The 19,711-nt window shown below is 39.4% G+C and overlaps 1 long non-coding RNA gene across 1 annotated transcript in view; it reads left to right on the top strand.

Moving 5' to 3' along the window:
• The first annotated feature begins 3,065 nt into the window (after window positions 1-3,065).
• The window catches only part of LOC127853268 (uncharacterized), a 36,957-nt gene continuing 20,311 nt past the window's right edge, over window positions 3,066-19,711 (top strand). The window contains exons 1-9 of the long non-coding RNA XR_008036544.1: window positions 3,066-3,968; window positions 4,450-4,550; window positions 5,058-6,945; window positions 7,427-7,527; window positions 8,035-9,922; window positions 10,404-10,504; window positions 11,012-12,899; window positions 13,381-13,481; window positions 13,989-15,876. This is a non-coding gene — a long non-coding RNA (uncharacterized LOC127853268). The remainder of the gene's footprint in view (window positions 3,969-4,449; window positions 4,551-5,057; window positions 6,946-7,426; window positions 7,528-8,034; window positions 9,923-10,403; window positions 10,505-11,011; window positions 12,900-13,380; window positions 13,482-13,988; window positions 15,877-19,711) is intronic.

Here is a 19,711-nt window from a genome sequence, read left to right as displayed (position 1 = left end):
TCTATGGCACCATGTAACAGGGTTTCCAATAGGAACTTTCTCAATAACACCTAATTGCACATCCTGGTCAAGTCCTTTCCTTACAGCATCCCTCCAGTGCATTGGTACTGGCACTGGGGTATGCTGAGCAACGGGTTTAGCATTTGGATCGATCATTAGTTGCATAGGCGGACAGTCCATAAGCGGTAGAGTTTGGTGTTCACATGTATTAAATGTGTATTAAATGTGCTTGATCGATAGTATTCGAGCAGATAGTCCTGTAACATCTCACGAGATCCCTCGGATATTGGGAATGGTAATGTACGGGGCGGTGGAGGAGGAAGCTGTCGAGATGGACAACCACATGGAGCCGCACTTTGGTCATGAACATCGGCTGTGCAATGTTGGAATGCAGACTGTACCTGTCGAAAACTGAGGTATGATTTCAAGGTCAATACACGCCTCCCTACTTAGGAATAACTTAAATTGTCCGAAGAATCTGTTACATACGTCATTTGCCGGGTTGTAACAGGAAGTCCAGTGTTATCGGTGCTGGAGATGCGAAGTAAGATTGCACCCAGGGTCTTAATACCTTCATTATTGGCAGTGTGCATTCGCATAGTAACTGGTAGTAGATCTGATTCTCGTAAACCGAGGCGATGGATAACATTAAGGCCTGCTAAACAGCTCTGACAACCATTATCAGCCATGACAGGGACGGAGGCTGAGGTGGAGCGTACATACATGTTGTCGAGATCAAGTTCAGTATAGTCTTCCAACACAGTGTGAACATTCACATTTATAAATGGCTGTGGCTTGGAACTTCGGCGGACCCAAGTGTCTGATAGAATGTCATACACATGATGCTCGAGAGGTACACTATAATTACGTTTTCTAACTGTGCACACTTCACTACCGAGGCTTGTGCCTAAACAGTATGAGTTGTCAAATAATGTACACAAGGAGTCGAACAGTGCATTCTCATGATCTGTTCCCCTGGATTGACGGGCTCGTGGTGGGCGGTGGGACCTTTCCTTTCTGCGACACATGGATTCAGTATGGTGATCACGCTTACAACGTTCAAAATTGTGGCCAAATACAGGACATTGAGTACGGCGAATATGTGCTTTACTTTGCTTTCCGTGTCCTCGTTTACCACAATATGAGCAAACCTCTAAGTCAGACTGCCCCGATACTTTGTGTTTTCTTGTAGGTGCTGGCAACATTGACCGACTTTCGATCTAACAGGCGAGAGGCAGAGCGTTTGCCTGCTTCCTTAGCCTCCACAAACTGAAAAATGTCCTTAAGGCTCATTTCCTGGTTTTTATCACCAAGGAGATCCATTTGGATTTCAGGGTCTGCGAGTCCTCTGCTTAACACATCGCGCATTATGGCTTCCGTATAACTAATGTCAATATCACACCCAGGACATTTGATTAAATACTTGCAAATGTTTGCCTGACCCTGCAACCTAGCGCCGAAACCTCGCACAGTCTCGTCCCGATCTTGGCGCATATTATGTAGCGTGACGCGTACCACCATCGTGTTTTCCTCCCGGACGGCCAGTTTACGAATTGCAGCAAGTACCTGAGCCTCTGTTTTATCGGTGAGGCTTCCACTGGCTCTTGTGATGTCCTTACGTGGAGGTTCGTCACAACACTCAAGGAGTTGTATAACCTTGTCTCTACCGGTAACCTTTGTAGCATCGACATAGTCTTTCCAAAGGCTTTGAAAATAAGACCAATCCTCACATGTACCTGCGGCGGAGATGGTTGGTCGTCGTACGCGTTCAATTTTTGCAACAGCTACATTGACAGCTGGTGGTGCAGCAGGATGTGCTGCGCTGTGTGCTGTTATGAGTGCTACTACGATCAGTGGGTCGACATCCGGAGTCTTGTATTCACATCCTGGAAATGGACACTAGTTGTACCTCCGGCATGGTTTTAGTATCTTGATCATAAATAAGAATACGTCTATTTGTTGGATTAACTTTAAGGGTCTCTATCAACAATGATCACGATCTGAAAAGATAACAAATAGCTTGAACTAGGTTAGTATAAACCCTTCTAAGGGCGAAATGCAAAAGAACGAAAAAGAGAGCATATCAGTCAAAACGTGGATCGATACATATTCAAGAAATTGGCTTCATCAACCCGATGAAAAACTTGACCATATTAAAGAACTCGTCTACAAATAAAGAAGTTTAATCGAACCCTATAACGCCAGATGATATTTTGAAAACATGCATTTTTGATGTAAATGAGAGCCAAAACAGAGATTACTACAAACAAAATGCTAATGAAAGTAGAAATCGATTTCTTGATGCAGATATAACTGAGTCACATCTTCATTGCAAGTAAACCCATATAAGAACCCTAGTAATGACGGTTGAAGTTTGCCGAAATGTAAGCAGATTGGGCTTCATTCCTTATCCTTCGCAGTAAAATCCACATGAGAACCTGAGAAATGTCAGCAGAATATTGTAGTAACGCATGTCGATTAAAGAATATCTCTTCTCGATCTATCGCGAGTAAACAGATATAAGAACTTAAAAAATGCCATTTTGAGGCCTGTCAAAAGTAATGCATTATAGGGTTTAATTATTTCCATGTAACAATTAAACCCACATAGGGACCTAACAAATGCAATCTGTATGTTGTCGAAACGCATGTATACTTTTAGCAATTAAGGCTTCATTAGTTCTACATCGCAGTCAAACCAATGAAGAACCTGAGCAATGGTATATTTCGGTGTTTTGTTTCTTTTATGATGTTCAAAGTTTGCAGAATACAACAGTAACTAGCAATGAAGTTATGCAACATTGATTGAATATTAAAAAAGCTTTGCAACATGGACACACACGCACACACAAAACACGCGCCCACACTCACGCACACGCGCACGCATGCAGGTATGCACCCACAAACGCGCGCGATTGTATTGATGCATTATTAGTTATTTTATGCAAAAAGACCGTATAAGCACCATACATGTGTTCATTCGACCCAGAATGATAGGGGTCCTATCAAGCCGAAAAAAAATCAACAATGTTCCGGAGAATACACCTTTCAACAATGATCAAAATAAACTCTAGGTTACATTACACTAAATCATTGTGTATCCCTCCGTGGTCCATTCGAAAGTAGTGCCTATTTCTAAAGAGTTCCTTTTCTCTTCTTGAATATAAGCCATTTAACAATGTGAGACATGACTTTTGTGGTTATTTGTAATATCCTGTATGTGTCTGGAGTACTTTGATGCCTTGGATTGGAAGCTAACTTAAAAGATGAACTTTTGTGGGTGTGTTTTCTATTGTGTGGGGCTTTTGTCGAAATTAGGATTCCGAAACACGTTTTTCTACGGTGGGTTCATTCGACAGCGATTTACTTTCTTAGAAGTTGCGAGACGGTATGTTTTTGATTGCAATTATTGGAAGATGACAGACCCATCTTTAAAATGATACCAGGTTCGGAAAAATTGATACGTCGAAAAGGCAAGAAAAATGCTGTGAAAGTTGTCAGTTTTATAATGGGACCCTATGGGAATCGGAATTAGTGTAATATAACCTTTAAAAAGCACATTTACTGCAATGTCAAGGTCACATGGATTCGTCTGCAAGCGAGACAAGTAGAACATGAATTTTAATTAATGTTTTGATGATTTGGGTGCTAAAATAGATGAGAGGTGTCAATATTTTGGTCCAAATGGATGTTTTAGGTGGTTTTAGACGGTTCCGTATGGGTGGGGGACCTGGTATTGACAAGTAAGGGTAACATTTCCAACAAATCTTAAATGTAAATATTATTATGTCCATAGATTGAAGTTTCAGGTGGAGAGTAAGATGAAAAATATGCAAAATTACATGCATGCAACCCATTTATGCCATTTTTCTCTTTGTTTGTAGGCCTGACCGTTTGTCCTTGAGCCGTAGATGGTCAACAATCCGCTAGCTGTCTTGCTCTGACTGGTGCACTGGACATGATTTCAATGTGAGTCATCATACTGATTGTTTAATTAACACATGAATTTCAGTTTGTTCGTTAAAGTACTAACTTAGCTGTGTATTTTTACAGTGGACGTAGTGGTGCGGTGCAGGTGGTAGACTAGGTATTTCCATATATACACTATGTTTACAGAATTGCGGCCAGTGGAGCAACATAGCTGATGAGTTAATAGCACTAGTTTTTCAGACAAATAACTTTATTTTCAACCTATAAAGCATATTTAGCTGTAGGTGGGGCCAATTAGCTGTAAGATCTGGCTTTTGTTCTGTTAAGCCCTTAGAGTAATGAATTTCAGAGTGAAGACCATAGCGCCTTTTCCTAGTCAAGTATCGGGCAGCTGTATGTCTTTTCAGAAATGCACATGTCTTTTTAAGCATGTCATTGTGTTTGCTTTTAATAAGATAGGCAATAAACTCATAACCTTTAGACAAATGAGCATCTGTAAATTCAGATTTCACTATTTCAGAGTCAGCCAGACCATGATTGAGCTTAAGGATTGTGCTGCGGATGCAGCCTGTGCAGTTCCGGGAGAAAGTCACTGTCTCCGGCAATGCGGTCTGGTATCAGGTAAGCATTATTGAAAGCCTCACACTTTTGGGGGGTCTGAAGCCTTGTGCTGTCAATGCGATCTGGTTCAAGTACAATAAGAATGCATTCTCAAAGCAGTACTTCATCAGATATGGTTATCTCAAGCTTACAGTTCGCGGGCAGATATGACTTCGATTTGTTCTTGCTAGCAGAACCCCTACAGGCCAAACTATGCGTTAAGCACTATTTTCCACAGCAACCCTTGCAGACAGAAAAACAATACTTAAAATTACTTCTGGCATTTAATTTCTAATTTCCTACATATCTCTTTTGTATGTTTGTTTGCCCTTTTTTACTCTGACATGCCATCTTGCTCACATTGATGGAGCATACCTGTTTTTGTTTAGAGCCAAGTCCCCGGCTGCTCGAGTTTGCCGTGTCAATAATGAGAAAGCCATGGCATGATGTCTCCTCTATGTGTATCCTTATCTCAGTGTTGAACATAATTGCCAGTTTCAGGGGCCTAAACATTTTATTTTATTAAAGGTCTGGATGATCCTTGCCTGACTGCGGGTTTGTGTACACCTCAATCCGACTCTGTGTCCTGAACAGAGGCCGCAGTGGTGCAGCGCTTGTGGACGATCCATCAACATCCTGAAAGGTCAACACTACACTAAGCTGGGAAAATTGATCCTGATAGTCATCCCCAGGTAGTGGAATGAATGTTCACTGAACTACAGAGGAATCACACCCAAATGACTTTCCTGCCACGACATTAGTGTGGCCACTCGCGTAGGAATTCCTTAGCAAACATGCTCTTTTGCATGGTGACTGTGGACATTTTTGCAAAACTTATGCTTTCAACACTGGATTTTAAAGAGAATACTTAATAAAATGTCGCTAACAGGACTTATTTATATGAGAGAGACTATCTGGATGCGCATTAAGTGTCACTTTGTGTCGTAAGCTGTTGAAGGAGCGATTTGCGCCTTTTTAAGTGTTAATTTTGGGTAGCCGGCTTGTATCAGCTTGAAAGCTGAAAATTATGCCTCTCATCATAATAGCATTAATTTTTGTAATTGCAATGTGTATGTTTAGATTGTAAGTGAAGCTTTTAATAATAATTTTCTTAAAAAACATGATTTTATATGCTGTCAGTGAGTTTTTTATTGAAAAAAGTGCTTAAAATTTAAAAAAAGTCTCCTATTTCATCAAGAAAAGTACACTGATTCACAATCAATACATTTATTTGGGCCTTTTGCTGATATATTGGTGAATTTCGCATGCAATGATACCAGTTTTTGCCATGAAAGTTACGCGTAACAATAATTGGAGACGCAAAATCAGCTGTCGTCACTTAGACTAAAAATCATGCATTCCGACTTGACTGCGGCCAATTTAGTCACCGCTTTAAATGGCCATTTTAAGGCCTTTACCCCCATCCGAATGCACTGAAATTGCATATTCATTGTGGAAATAGTTGAAATCTCATGTGGAGAAAGTTTGAAAAAGATAGGACAAAGTTGAGTTCCCTTAAAGGTTACATTACACTAAATCATTGTGTATCCCTCCGTGGTCCATTCGAAAGTAGTGCCTATTTCTAAAGAGTTCCTTTTCTCTTCTTGAATATAAGCCATTTAACAATGTGAGACATGACTTTTGTGGTTATTTGTAATATCCTGTATGTGTCTGGAGTACTTTGATGCCTTGGATTGGAAGCTAACTTAAAAGATGAACTTTTGTGGGTGTGTTTTCTATTGTGTGGGGCTTTTGTCGAAATTAGGATTCCGAAACACGTTTTTCTACGGTGGGTTCATTCGACAGCGATTTACTTTCTTAGAAGTTGCGAGACGGTATGTTTTTGATTGCAATTATTGGAAGATGACAGACCCATCTTTAAAATGATACCAGGTTCGGAAAAATTGATACGTCGAAAAGGCAAGAAAAATGCTGTGAAAGTTGTCAGTTTTATAATGGGACCCTATGGGAATCGGAATTAGTGTAATATAACCTTTAAAAAGCACATTTACTGCAATGTCAAGGTCACATGGATTCGTCTGCAAGCGAGACAAGTAGAACATGAATTTTAATTAATGTTTTGATGATTTGGGTGCTAAAATAGATGAGAGGTGTCAATATTTTGGTCCAAATGGATGTTTTAGGTGGTTTTAGACGGTTCCGTATGGGTGGGGGACCTGGTATTGACAAGTAAGGGTAACATTTCCAACAAATCTTAAATGTAAATATTATTATGTCCATAGATTGAAGTTTCAGGTGGAGAGTAAGATGAAAAATATGCAAAATTACATGCATGCAACCCATTTATGCCATTTTTCTCTTTGTTTGTAGGCCTGACCGTTTGTCCTTGAGCCGTAGATGGTCAACAATCCGCTAGCTGTCTTGCTCTGACTGGTGCACTGGACATGATTTCAATGTGAGTCATCATACTGATTGTTTAATTAACACATGAATTTCAGTTTGTTCGTTAAAGTACTAACTTAGCTGTGTATTTTTACAGTGGACGTAGTGGTGCGGTGCAGGTGGTAGACTAGGTATTTCCATATATACACTATGTTTACAGAATTGCGGCCAGTGGAGCAACATAGCTGATGAGTTAATAGCACTAGTTTTTCAGACAAATAACTTTATTTTCAACCTATAAAGCATATTTAGCTGTAGGTGGGGCCAATTAGCTGTAAGATCTGGCTTTTGTTCTGTTAAGCCCTTAGAGTAATGAATTTCAGAGTGAAGACCATAGCGCCTTTTCCTAGTCAAGTATCGGGCAGCTGTATGTCTTTTCAGAAATGCACATGTCTTTTTAAGCATGTCATTGTGTTTGCTTTTAATAAGATAGGCAATAAACTCATAACCTTTAGACAAATGAGCATCTGTAAATTCAGATTTCACTATTTCAGAGTCAGCCAGACCATGATTGAGCTTAAGGATTGTGCTGCGGATGCAGCCTGTGCAGTTCCGGGAGAAAGTCACTGTCTCCGGCAATGCGGTCTGGTATCAGGTAAGCATTATTGAAAGCCTCACACTTTTGGGGGGTCTGAAGCCTTGTGCTGTCAATGCGATCTGGTTCAAGTACAATAAGAATGCATTCTCAAAGCAGTACTTCATCAGATATGGTTATCTCAAGCTTACAGTTCGCGGGCAGATATGACTTCGATTTGTTCTTGCTAGCAGAACCCCTACAGGCCAAACTATGCGTTAAGCACTATTTTCCACAGCAACCCTTGCAGACAGAAAAACAATACTTAAAATTACTTCTGGCATTTAATTTCTAATTTCCTACATATCTCTTTTGTATGTTTGTTTGCCCTTTTTTACTCTGACATGCCATCTTGCTCACATTGATGGAGCATACCTGTTTTTGTTTAGAGCCAAGTCCCCGGCTGCTCGAGTTTGCCGTGTCAATAATGAGAAAGCCATGGCATGATGTCTCCTCTATGTGTATCCTTATCTCAGTGTTGAACATAATTGCCAGTTTCAGGGGCCTAAACATTTTATTTTATTAAAGGTCTGGATGATCCTTGCCTGACTGCGGGTTTGTGTACACCTCAATCCGACTCTGTGTCCTGAACAGAGGCCGCAGTGGTGCAGCGCTTGTGGACGATCCATCAACATCCTGAAAGGTCAACACTACACTAAGCTGGGAAAATTGATCCTGATAGTCATCCCCAGGTAGTGGAATGAATGTTCACTGAACTACAGAGGAATCACACCCAAATGACTTTCCTGCCACGACATTAGTGTGGCCACTCGCGTAGGAATTCCTTAGCAAACATGCTCTTTTGCATGGTGACTGTGGACATTTTTGCAAAACTTATGCTTTCAACACTGGATTTTAAAGAGAATACTTAATAAAATGTCGCTAACAGGACTTATTTATATGAGAGAGACTATCTGGATGCGCATTAAGTGTCACTTTGTGTCGTAAGCTGTTGAAGGAGCGATTTGCGCCTTTTTAAGTGTTAATTTTGGGTAGCCGGCTTGTATCAGCTTGAAAGCTGAAAATTATGCCTCTCATCATAATAGCATTAATTTTTGTAATTGCAATGTGTATGTTTAGATTGTAAGTGAAGCTTTTAATAATAATTTTCTTAAAAAACATGATTTTATATGCTGTCAGTGAGTTTTTTATTGAAAAAAGTGCTTAAAATTTAAAAAAAGTCTCCTATTTCATCAAGAAAAGTACACTGATTCACAATCAATACATTTATTTGGGCCTTTTGCTGATATATTGGTGAATTTCGCATGCAATGATACCAGTTTTTGCCATGAAAGTTACGCGTAACAATAATTGGAGACGCAAAATCAGCTGTCGTCACTTAGACTAAAAATCATGCATTCCGACTTGACTGCGGCCAATTTAGTCACCGCTTTAAATGGCCATTTTAAGGCCTTTACCCCCATCCGAATGCACTGAAATTGCATATTCATTGTGGAAATAGTTGAAATCTCATGTGGAGAAAGTTTGAAAAAGATAGGACAAAGTTGAGTTCCCTTAAAGGTTACATTACACTAAATCATTGTGTATCCCTCCGTGGTCCATTCGAAAGTAGTGCCTATTTCTAAAGAGTTCCTTTTCTCTTCTTGAATATAAGCCATTTAACAATGTGAGACATGACTTTTGTGGTTATTTGTAATATCCTGTATGTGTCTGGAGTACTTTGATGCCTTGGATTGGAAGCTAACTTAAAAGATGAACTTTTGTGGGTGTGTTTTCTATTGTGTGGGGCTTTTGTCGAAATTAGGATTCCGAAACACGTTTTTCTACGGTGGGTTCATTCGACAGCGATTTACTTTCTTAGAAGTTGCGAGACGGTATGTTTTTGATTGCAATTATTGGAAGATGACAGACCCATCTTTAAAATGATACCAGGTTCGGAAAAATTGATACGTCGAAAAGGCAAGAAAAATGCTGTGAAAGTTGTCAGTTTTATAATGGGACCCTATGGGAATCGGAATTAGTGTAATATAACCTTTAAAAAGCACATTTACTGCAATGTCAAGGTCACATGGATTCGTCTGCAAGCGAGACAAGTAGAACATGAATTTTAATTAATGTTTTGATGATTTGGGTGCTAAAATAGATGAGAGGTGTCAATATTTTGGTCCAAATGGATGTTTTAGGTGGTTTTAGACGGTTCCGTATGGGTGGGGGACCTGGTATTGACAAGTAAGGGTAACATTTCCAACAAATCTTAAATGTAAATATTATTATGTCCATAGATTGAAGTTTCAGGTGGAGAGTAAGATGAAAAATATGCAAAATTACATGCATGCAACCCATTTATGCCATTTTTCTCTTTGTTTGTAGGCCTGACCGTTTGTCCTTGAGCCGTAGATGGTCAACAATCCGCTAGCTGTCTTGCTCTGACTGGTGCACTGGACATGATTTCAATGTGAGTCATCATACTGATTGTTTAATTAACACATGAATTTCAGTTTGTTCGTTAAAGTACTAACTTAGCTGTGTATTTTTACAGTGGACGTAGTGGTGCGGTGCAGGTGGTAGACTAGGTATTTCCATATATACACTATGTTTACAGAATTGCGGCCAGTGGAGCAACATAGCTGATGAGTTAATAGCACTAGTTTTTCAGACAAATAACTTTATTTTCAACCTATAAAGCATATTTAGCTGTAGGTGGGGCCAATTAGCTGTAAGATCTGGCTTTTGTTCTGTTAAGCCCTTAGAGTAATGAATTTCAGAGTGAAGACCATAGCGCCTTTTCCTAGTCAAGTATCGGGCAGCTGTATGTCTTTTCAGAAATGCACATGTCTTTTTAAGCATGTCATTGTGTTTGCTTTTAATAAGATAGGCAATAAACTCATAACCTTTAGACAAATGAGCATCTGTAAATTCAGATTTCACTATTTCAGAGTCAGCCAGACCATGATTGAGCTTAAGGATTGTGCTGCGGATGCAGCCTGTGCAGTTCCGGGAGAAAGTCACTGTCTCCGGCAATGCGGTCTGGTATCAGGTAAGCATTATTGAAAGCCTCACACTTTTGGGGGGTCTGAAGCCTTGTGCTGTCAATGCGATCTGGTTCAAGTACAATAAGAATGCATTCTCAAAGCAGTACTTCATCAGATATGGTTATCTCAAGCTTACAGTTCGCGGGCAGATATGACTTCGATTTGTTCTTGCTAGCAGAACCCCTACAGGCCAAACTATGCGTTAAGCACTATTTTCCACAGCAACCCTTGCAGACAGAAAAACAATACTTAAAATTACTTCTGGCATTTAATTTCTAATTTCCTACATATCTCTTTTGTATGTTTGTTTGCCCTTTTTTACTCTGACATGCCATCTTGCTCACATTGATGGAGCATACCTGTTTTTGTTTAGAGCCAAGTCCCCGGCTGCTCGAGTTTGCCGTGTCAATAATGAGAAAGCCATGGCATGATGTCTCCTCTATGTGTATCCTTATCTCAGTGTTGAACATAATTGCCAGTTTCAGGGGCCTAAACATTTTATTTTATTAAAGGTCTGGATGATCCTTGCCTGACTGCGGGTTTGTGTACACCTCAATCCGACTCTGTGTCCTGAACAGAGGCCGCAGTGGTGCAGCGCTTGTGGACGATCCATCAACATCCTGAAAGGTCAACACTACACTAAGCTGGGAAAATTGATCCTGATAGTCATCCCCAGGTAGTGGAATGAATGTTCACTGAACTACAGAGGAATCACACCCAAATGACTTTCCTGCCACGACATTAGTGTGGCCACTCGCGTAGGAATTCCTTAGCAAACATGCTCTTTTGCATGGTGACTGTGGACATTTTTGCAAAACTTATGCTTTCAACACTGGATTTTAAAGAGAATACTTAATAAAATGTCGCTAACAGGACTTATTTATATGAGAGAGACTATCTGGATGCGCATTAAGTGTCACTTTGTGTCGTAAGCTGTTGAAGGAGCGATTTGCGCCTTTTTAAGTGTTAATTTTGGGTAGCCGGCTTGTATCAGCTTGAAAGCTGAAAATTATGCCTCTCATCATAATAGCATTAATTTTTGTAATTGCAATGTGTATGTTTAGATTGTAAGTGAAGCTTTTAATAATAATTTTCTTAAAAAACATGATTTTATATGCTGTCAGTGAGTTTTTTATTGAAAAAAGTGCTTAAAATTTAAAAAAAGTCTCCTATTTCATCAAGAAAAGTACACTGATTCACAATCAATACATTTATTTGGGCCTTTTGCTGATATATTGGTGAATTTCGCATGCAATGATACCAGTTTTTGCCATGAAAGTTACGCGTAACAATAATTGGAGACGCAAAATCAGCTGTCGTCACTTAGACTAAAAATCATGCATTCCGACTTGACTGCGGCCAATTTAGTCACCGCTTTAAATGGCCATTTTAAGGCCTTTACCCCCATCCGAATGCACTGAAATTGCATATTCATTGTGGAAATAGTTGAAATCTCATGTGGAGAAAGTTTGAAAAAGATAGGACAAAGTTGAGTTCCCTTAAAGGTTACATTACACTAAATCATTGTGTATCCCTCCGTGGTCCATTCGAAAGTAGTGCCTATTTCTAAAGAGTTCCTTTTCTCTTCTTGAATATAAGCCATTTAACAATGTGAGACATGACTTTTGTGGTTATTTGTAATATCCTGTATGTGTCTGGAGTACTTTGATGCCTTGGATTGGAAGCTAACTTAAAAGATGAACTTTTGTGGGTGTGTTTTCTATTGTGTGGGGCTTTTGTCGAAATTAGGATTCCGAAACACGTTTTTCTACGGTGGGTTCATTCGACAGCGATTTACTTTCTTAGAAGTTGCGAGACGGTATGTTTTTGATTGCAATTATTGGAAGATGACAGACCCATCTTTAAAATGATACCAGGTTCGGAAAAATTGATACGTCGAAAAGGCAAGAAAAATGCTGTGAAAGTTGTCAGTTTTATAATGGGACCCTATGGGAATCGGAATTAGTGTAATATAACCTTTAAAAAGCACATTTACTGCAATGTCAAGGTCACATGGATTCGTCTGCAAGCGAGACAAGTAGAACATGAATTTTAATTAATGTTTTGATGATTTGGGTGCTAAAATAGATGAGAGGTGTCAATATTTTGGTCCAAATGGATGTTTTAGGTGGTTTTAGACGGTTCCGTATGGGTGGGGGACCTGGTATTGACAAGTAAGGGTAACATTTCCAACAAATCTTAAATGTAAATATTATTATGTCCATAGATTGAAGTTTCAGGTGGAGAGTAAGATGAAAAATATGCAAAATTACATGCATGCAACCCATTTATGCCATTTTTCTCTTTGTTTGTAGGCCTGACCGTTTGTCCTTGAGCCGTAGATGGTCAACAATCCGCTAGCTGTCTTGCTCTGACTGGTGCACTGGACATGATTTCAATGTGAGTCATCATACTGATTGTTTAATTAACACATGAATTTCAGTTTGTTCGTTAAAGTACTAACTTAGCTGTGTATTTTTACAGTGGACGTAGTGGTGCGGTGCAGGTGGTAGACTAGGTATTTCCATATATACACTATGTTTACAGAATTGCGGCCAGTGGAGCAACATAGCTGATGAGTTAATAGCACTAGTTTTTCAGACAAATAACTTTATTTTCAACCTATAAAGCATATTTAGCTGTAGGTGGGGCCAATTAGCTGTAAGATCTGGCTTTTGTTCTGTTAAGCCCTTAGAGTAATGAATTTCAGAGTGAAGACCATAGCGCCTTTTCCTAGTCAAGTATCGGGCAGCTGTATGTCTTTTCAGAAATGCACATGTCTTTTTAAGCATGTCATTGTGTTTGCTTTTAATAAGATAGGCAATAAACTCATAACCTTTAGACAAATGAGCATCTGTAAATTCAGATTTCACTATTTCAGAGTCAGCCAGACCATGATTGAGCTTAAGGATTGTGCTGCGGATGCAGCCTGTGCAGTTCCGGGAGAAAGTCACTGTCTCCGGCAATGCGGTCTGGTATCAGGTAAGCATTATTGAAAGCCTCACACTTTTGGGGGGTCTGAAGCCTTGTGCTGTCAATGCGATCTGGTTCAAGTACAATAAGAATGCATTCTCAAAGCAGTACTTCATCAGATATGGTTATCTCAAGCTTACAGTTCGCGGGCAGATATGACTTCGATTTGTTCTTGCTAGCAGAACCCCTACAGGCCAAACTATGCGTTAAGCACTATTTTCCACAGCAACCCTTGCAGACAGAAAAACAATACTTAAAATTACTTCTGGCATTTAATTTCTAATTTCCTACATATCTCTTTTGTATGTTTGTTTGCCCTTTTTTACTCTGACATGCCATCTTGCTCACATTGATGGAGCATACCTGTTTTTGTTTAGAGCCAAGTCCCCGGCTGCTCGAGTTTGCCGTGTCAATAATGAGAAAGCCATGGCATGATGTCTCCTCTATGTGTATCCTTATCTCAGTGTTGAACATAATTGCCAGTTTCAGGGGCCTAAACATTTTATTTTATTAAAGGTCTGGATGATCCTTGCCTGACTGCGGGTTTGTGTACACCTCAATCCGACTCTGTGTCCTGAACAGAGGCCGCAGTGGTGCAGCGCTTGTGGACGATCCATCAACATCCTGAAAGGTCAACACTACACTAAGCTGGGAAAATTGATCCTGATAGTCATCCCCAGGTAGTGGAATGAATGTTCACTGAACTACAGAGGAATCACACCCAAATGACTTTCCTGCCACGACATTAGTGTGGCCACTCGCGTAGGAATTCCTTAGCAAACATGCTCTTTTGCATGGTGACTGTGGACATTTTTGCAAAACTTATGCTTTCAACACTGGATTTTAAAGAGAATACTTAATAAAATGTCGCTAACAGGACTTATTTATATGAGAGAGACTATCTGGATGCGCATTAAGTGTCACTTTGTGTCGTAAGCTGTTGAAGGAGCGATTTGCGCCTTTTTAAGTGTTAATTTTGGGTAGCCGGCTTGTATCAGCTTGAAAGCTGAAAATTATGCCTCTCATCATAATAGCATTAATTTTTGTAATTGCAATGTGTATGTTTAGATTGTAAGTGAAGCTTTTAATAATAATTTTCTTAAAAAACATGATTTTATATGCTGTCAGTGAGTTTTTTATTGAAAAAAGTGCTTAAAATTTAAAAAAAGTCTCCTATTTCATCAAGAAAAGTACACTGATTCACAATCAATACATTTATTTGGGCCTTTTGCTGATATATTGGTGAATTTCGCATGCAATGATACCAGTTTTTGCCATGAAAGTTACGCGTAACAATAATTGGAGACGCAAAATCAGCTGTCGTCACTTAGACTAAAAATCATGCATTCCGACTTGACTGCGGCCAATTTAGTCACCGCTTTAAATGGCCATTTTAAGGCCTTTACCCCCATCCGAATGCACTGAAATTGCATATTCATTGTGGAAATAGTTGAAATCTCATGTGGAGAAAGTTTGAAAAAGATAGGACAAAGTTGAGTTCCCTTAAAGGTTACATTACACTAAATCATTGTGTATCCCTCCGTGGTCCATTCGAAAGTAGTGCCTATTTCTAAAGAGTTCCTTTTCTCTTCTTGAATATAAGCCATTTAACAATGTGAGACATGACTTTTGTGGTTATTTGTAATATCCTGTATGTGTCTGGAGTACTTTGATGCCTTGGATTGGAAGCTAACTTAAAAGATGAACTTTTGTGGGTGTGTTTTCTATTGTGTGGGGCTTTTGTCGAAATTAGGATTCCGAAACACGTTTTTCTACGGTGGGTTCATTCGACAGCGATTTACTTTCTTAGAAGTTGCGAGACGGTATGTTTTTGATTGCAATTATTGGAAGATGACAGACCCATCTTTAAAATGATACCAGGTTCGGAAAAATTGATACGTCGAAAAGGCAAGAAAAATGCTGTGAAAGTTGTCAGTTTTATAATGGGACCCTATGGGAATCGGAATTAGTGTAATATAACCTTTAAAAAGCACATTTACTGCAATGTCAAGGTCACATGGATTCGTCTGCAAGCGAGACAAGTAGAACATGAATTTTAATTAATGTTTTGATGATTTGGGTGCTAAAATAGATGAGAGGTGTCAATATTTTGGTCCAAATGGATGTTTTAGGTGGTTTTAGACGGTTCCGTATGGGTGGGGGACCTGGTATTGACAAGTAAGGGTAACATTTCCAACAAATCTTAAATGTAAATATTATTATGTCCATAGATTGAAGTTTCAGGTGGAGAGTAAGATGAAAAATATGCAAAATTACATGCATGCAACCCATTTATGCCATTTTTCTCTTTGTTTGTAGGCCTGACCGTTTGTCCTTGAGCCGTAGATGGTCAACAATCCGCTAGCTGTCTTGCTCTGACTGGTGCACTGGACATGATTTCAATGTGAGTCATCATACTGATTGTTTAATTAACACATGAATTTCAGTTTGTTCGTTAAAGTACTAACTTAGCTGTGTATTTTTACAGTGGACGTAGTGGTGCGGTGCAGGTGGTAGACTAGGTATTTCCATATATACACTATGTTTACAGAATTGCGGCCAGTGGAGCAACATAGCTGATGAGTTAATAGCACTAGTTTTTTCAGACAAATAACTTTATTTTCAACCTATAAAGCATATTTAGCTGTAGGTGGGGCCAATTAGCTGTAAGATCTGGCTTTTGTTCTGTTAAGCCCTTAGAGTAATGAATTTCAGAGTGAAGACCATAGCGCCTTTTCCTAGTCAAGTATCGGGCAGCTGTATGTCTTTTCAGAAATGCACATGTCTTTTTAAGCATGTCATTGTGTTTGCTTTTAATAAGATAGGCAATAAACTCATAACCTTTAGACAAATGAGCATCTGTAAATTCAGATTTCACTATTTCAGAGTCAGCCAGACCATGATTGAGCTTAAGGATTGTGCTGCGGATGCAGCCTGTGCAGTTTCCGGGAGAAAGTCACTGTCTCCGGCAATGCGGTCTGGTATCAGGTAAGCATTATTGAAAGCCTCACACTTTTGGGGGGTCTGAAGCCTTGTGCTGTCAATGCGATCTGGTTCAAGTACAATAAGAATGCATTCTCAAAGCAGTACTTCATCAGATATGGTTATCTCAAGCTTACAGTTCGCGGGCAGATATGACTTCGATTTGTCTTGCTAGCAGAACCCCTACAGGCCAAACTATGCGTTAAGCACTATTTTCCACAGCAACCCTTGCAGACAGAAAAACAATACTTAAAATTACTTCTGGCATTTAATTTCTAATTTCCTACATATCTCTTTGTATGTTTGTTTGCCCTTTTTTACTCTGACATGCCATCTTGCTCACATTGATGGAGCATACCTGTTTTTGTTTAGAGCCAAGTCCCCGGCTGCTCGAGTTTGCCGTGTCAATAATGAGGAAAGCCATGGCATGATGTCTCCTCTATGTGTATCCTTATCTCAGTGTTGAACATAATTGCCAGTTTCAGGGGCCTAAACATTTTATTTTATTAAAGGTCTGGATGATCCTTGCCTGACTGCGGGTTTGTGTACACCTCAATCCGACTCTGTGTCCTGAACAGAGGCCGCAGTGGTGCAGCGCTTGTGGACGATCCATCAACATCCTGAAAGGTCAACACTACACTAAGCTGGGAAAATTGATCCTGATAGTCATCCCCAGGTAGTGGAATGAATGTTCACTGAACTACAGAGGAATCACACCCAAATGACTTCCTGCCACGACATTAGTGTGGCCACTCGCGTAGGAATTCCTTAGCAAACATGCTCTTTTGCATGGTGACTGTGGACATTTTTGCAAACTTATGCTTTCAACACTGGATTTTAAAGAGAATACTTAATAAAATGTCGCTAACAGGACTTATTTATATGAGAGAGACTATCTGGATGCGCATTAAGTGTCACTTTGTGTCGTAAGCTGTTGAAGGAGCGATTTGCCGCCTTTTTAAGTGTTAATTTTTGGGTAGCCGGCTTGTATCAGCTTGAAAGCTGAAAATTATGCCTCTCATCATAATAGCATTAATTTTTGTAATTGCAATGTGTATGTTTAGATTGTAAGTGAAGCTTTTAATAATAATTTTCTTAAAAAACATGATTTTATATGCTGTCAGTGAGTTTTTATTGAAAAAAAGTGCTTAAAATTTAAAAAAAGTCTCCTATTTCATCAAGAAAAGTACACTGATTCACAATCAATACATTTATTTGGGCCTTTTGCTGATATATTGGTGAATTTCGCATGCAATGATACCAGTTTTTGCCATGAAAGTTACGCGTAACAATAATTGGAGACGCAAAATCAGCTGTCGTCACTTAGACTAAAAATCATGCATTCCGACTTGACTGCGGCCAATTTAGTCACCGCTTTAAATGGCCATTTTTAAGGCCTTTACCCCCATCCGAATGCACTGAAATTGCATATTCATTGTGGAAATAGTTGAAATCTCATGTGGAGAAAGTTTGAAAAAGCTAGGACAAAAGTTGAGTTCCCTTAAAGGTTACATTACACTAAATCATTGTGTACTCCTCCGTGGTCCATTCGAAAGTAGTGCCTATTTCTAAAGAGTTCCTTTTCTCTTCTTGAATATAAGCCATTTAACAATGTGAGACATGACTTTTGTGGTTATTTGTAATATCCTGTATGTGTCTGGAGTACTTTGATGCCTTGGATTGGAAGCTAACTTAAAAGATGAACTTTTGTGGGTGTGTTTTCTATTGTGTGGGGCTTTGTTGTCGAAATTAAGGATTCCGAAACACGTTTTTCTACGGTGGGTTCATTCGACAGCGATTTACTTTCTTAGAAGTTGCGAGACGGTATGTTTTTTGATTGCAATTATTGGAAGATGACAGACCCATCTTTAAAATGATACCAGGTTCGGAAAAAATTGATACGGTCGAAAAGGCAAGAAAAATGCTGTGAAAGTTGTCAGTTTTATAATGGGACCCTATGGGAATCGGAATTAGTGTAATATAACCTTTAAAAAGCAACATTTACTGGCAATGTCAAGGTCACATGGATTGTCGCTGCAAGCGAGACAAGTAGAACATGAATTTTAATTAATGTTTGATGATTTGGGTTGCTAAAATAGATGAGAGGTGTTCAATATTTTGGTCCAAATGGATGTTTTAGGTGGTTTTAGACGGTTCCGTATGGGTGGGGGACCCTGGTATGACAAGTAAGGGTAACATTTCCAACAATCTTAAATGTAAATATTATTATGTCCATAGATTGAAGTTTCAGGTGGAGAGTAAGATGAAAATATGCAAAATTACATGCATGCAACCATTTATTGCCATTTTTCTCTTTGTTTGTAGGCCTGACCGTTTGTCCTTGAGCCGTAGATGGTCAACAATGCCGCTAGCTGTCTTGCTCTGACTGGTGCACTGGACATGATTTCAATGTGAGTCATCATACTGATTGTGTAAATTAACACATGAATTTTCAGTTTGTTCGTTAAAGTACTAACTTAGCTGTGTATTTTTACGTGGACGTAGTAGGTGCGGTGCAGGTGGTAGACTAGGTATTTCCATATATACACTATGTTTCAGAATTGCGGCCAGTGGAGCAACATAGCTGATGAGTTTAATAGCACTAGTTTTTCAGACAAATAACTTTATTTCAACCTATAAAGCATATTTAGCTGTAGGTGGGCCAATTAGTCTGTAAAGATCTGGCTTTTGTTCTGTTAAGCCCTTAGAGTAAATGAATTTCAGAGTGAAGACCATAGCGCCCTTTTCCTAGTAGTATCGGGCAGCTGTATGTCTTTTCAGAAATGCACATGTCTTTTAAGCATGTCATTGTGTTTGCTTTTAATAAGATAGGCAATAAACTCATAACCTTTAGACAAATGAGCATCTGTAAATTCAGATTTCACTATTTCAGAGTCAGCCAGACCATGATTGAGCTTAGGATTGTGCTGCGGATGCAGCCTGTGCAGTTTCCGGGAGAAAGTCACTGTCTCCGGCAATGCGGTCCTGGTATCAGGTAAGCATTATTGAAAGCCTCACACTTTTGGGGTCTGAAGCCTTGTGCTGTCAATGCGATCTGGTTCAAGTACAATAAGAATGCATTCTCAAAGCAGTACTTCATCAGATATGGTGATCTCAAGCTTACAGTTCGCGGCAATATGACTTCGATTTGTTCTTGCTAGCAGAACCCCTACAGGCCAACTATGCGTTAAGCACTATTTTCCACAGCAACCCTTGCAAGACAGAAAACATACTTAAAATTACTTCTGCATTTAATT

This window comes from Dreissena polymorpha, chromosome 12 (genome assembly GCF_020536995.1).
Source record: "Dreissena polymorpha isolate Duluth1 chromosome 12, UMN_Dpol_1.0, whole genome shotgun sequence".
NCBI classification, from domain to species: Eukaryota; Metazoa; Mollusca; class Bivalvia; order Myida; family Dreissenidae; genus Dreissena; species Dreissena polymorpha.
This window is presented reverse-complemented; position numbering and strand designations above follow the sequence as displayed.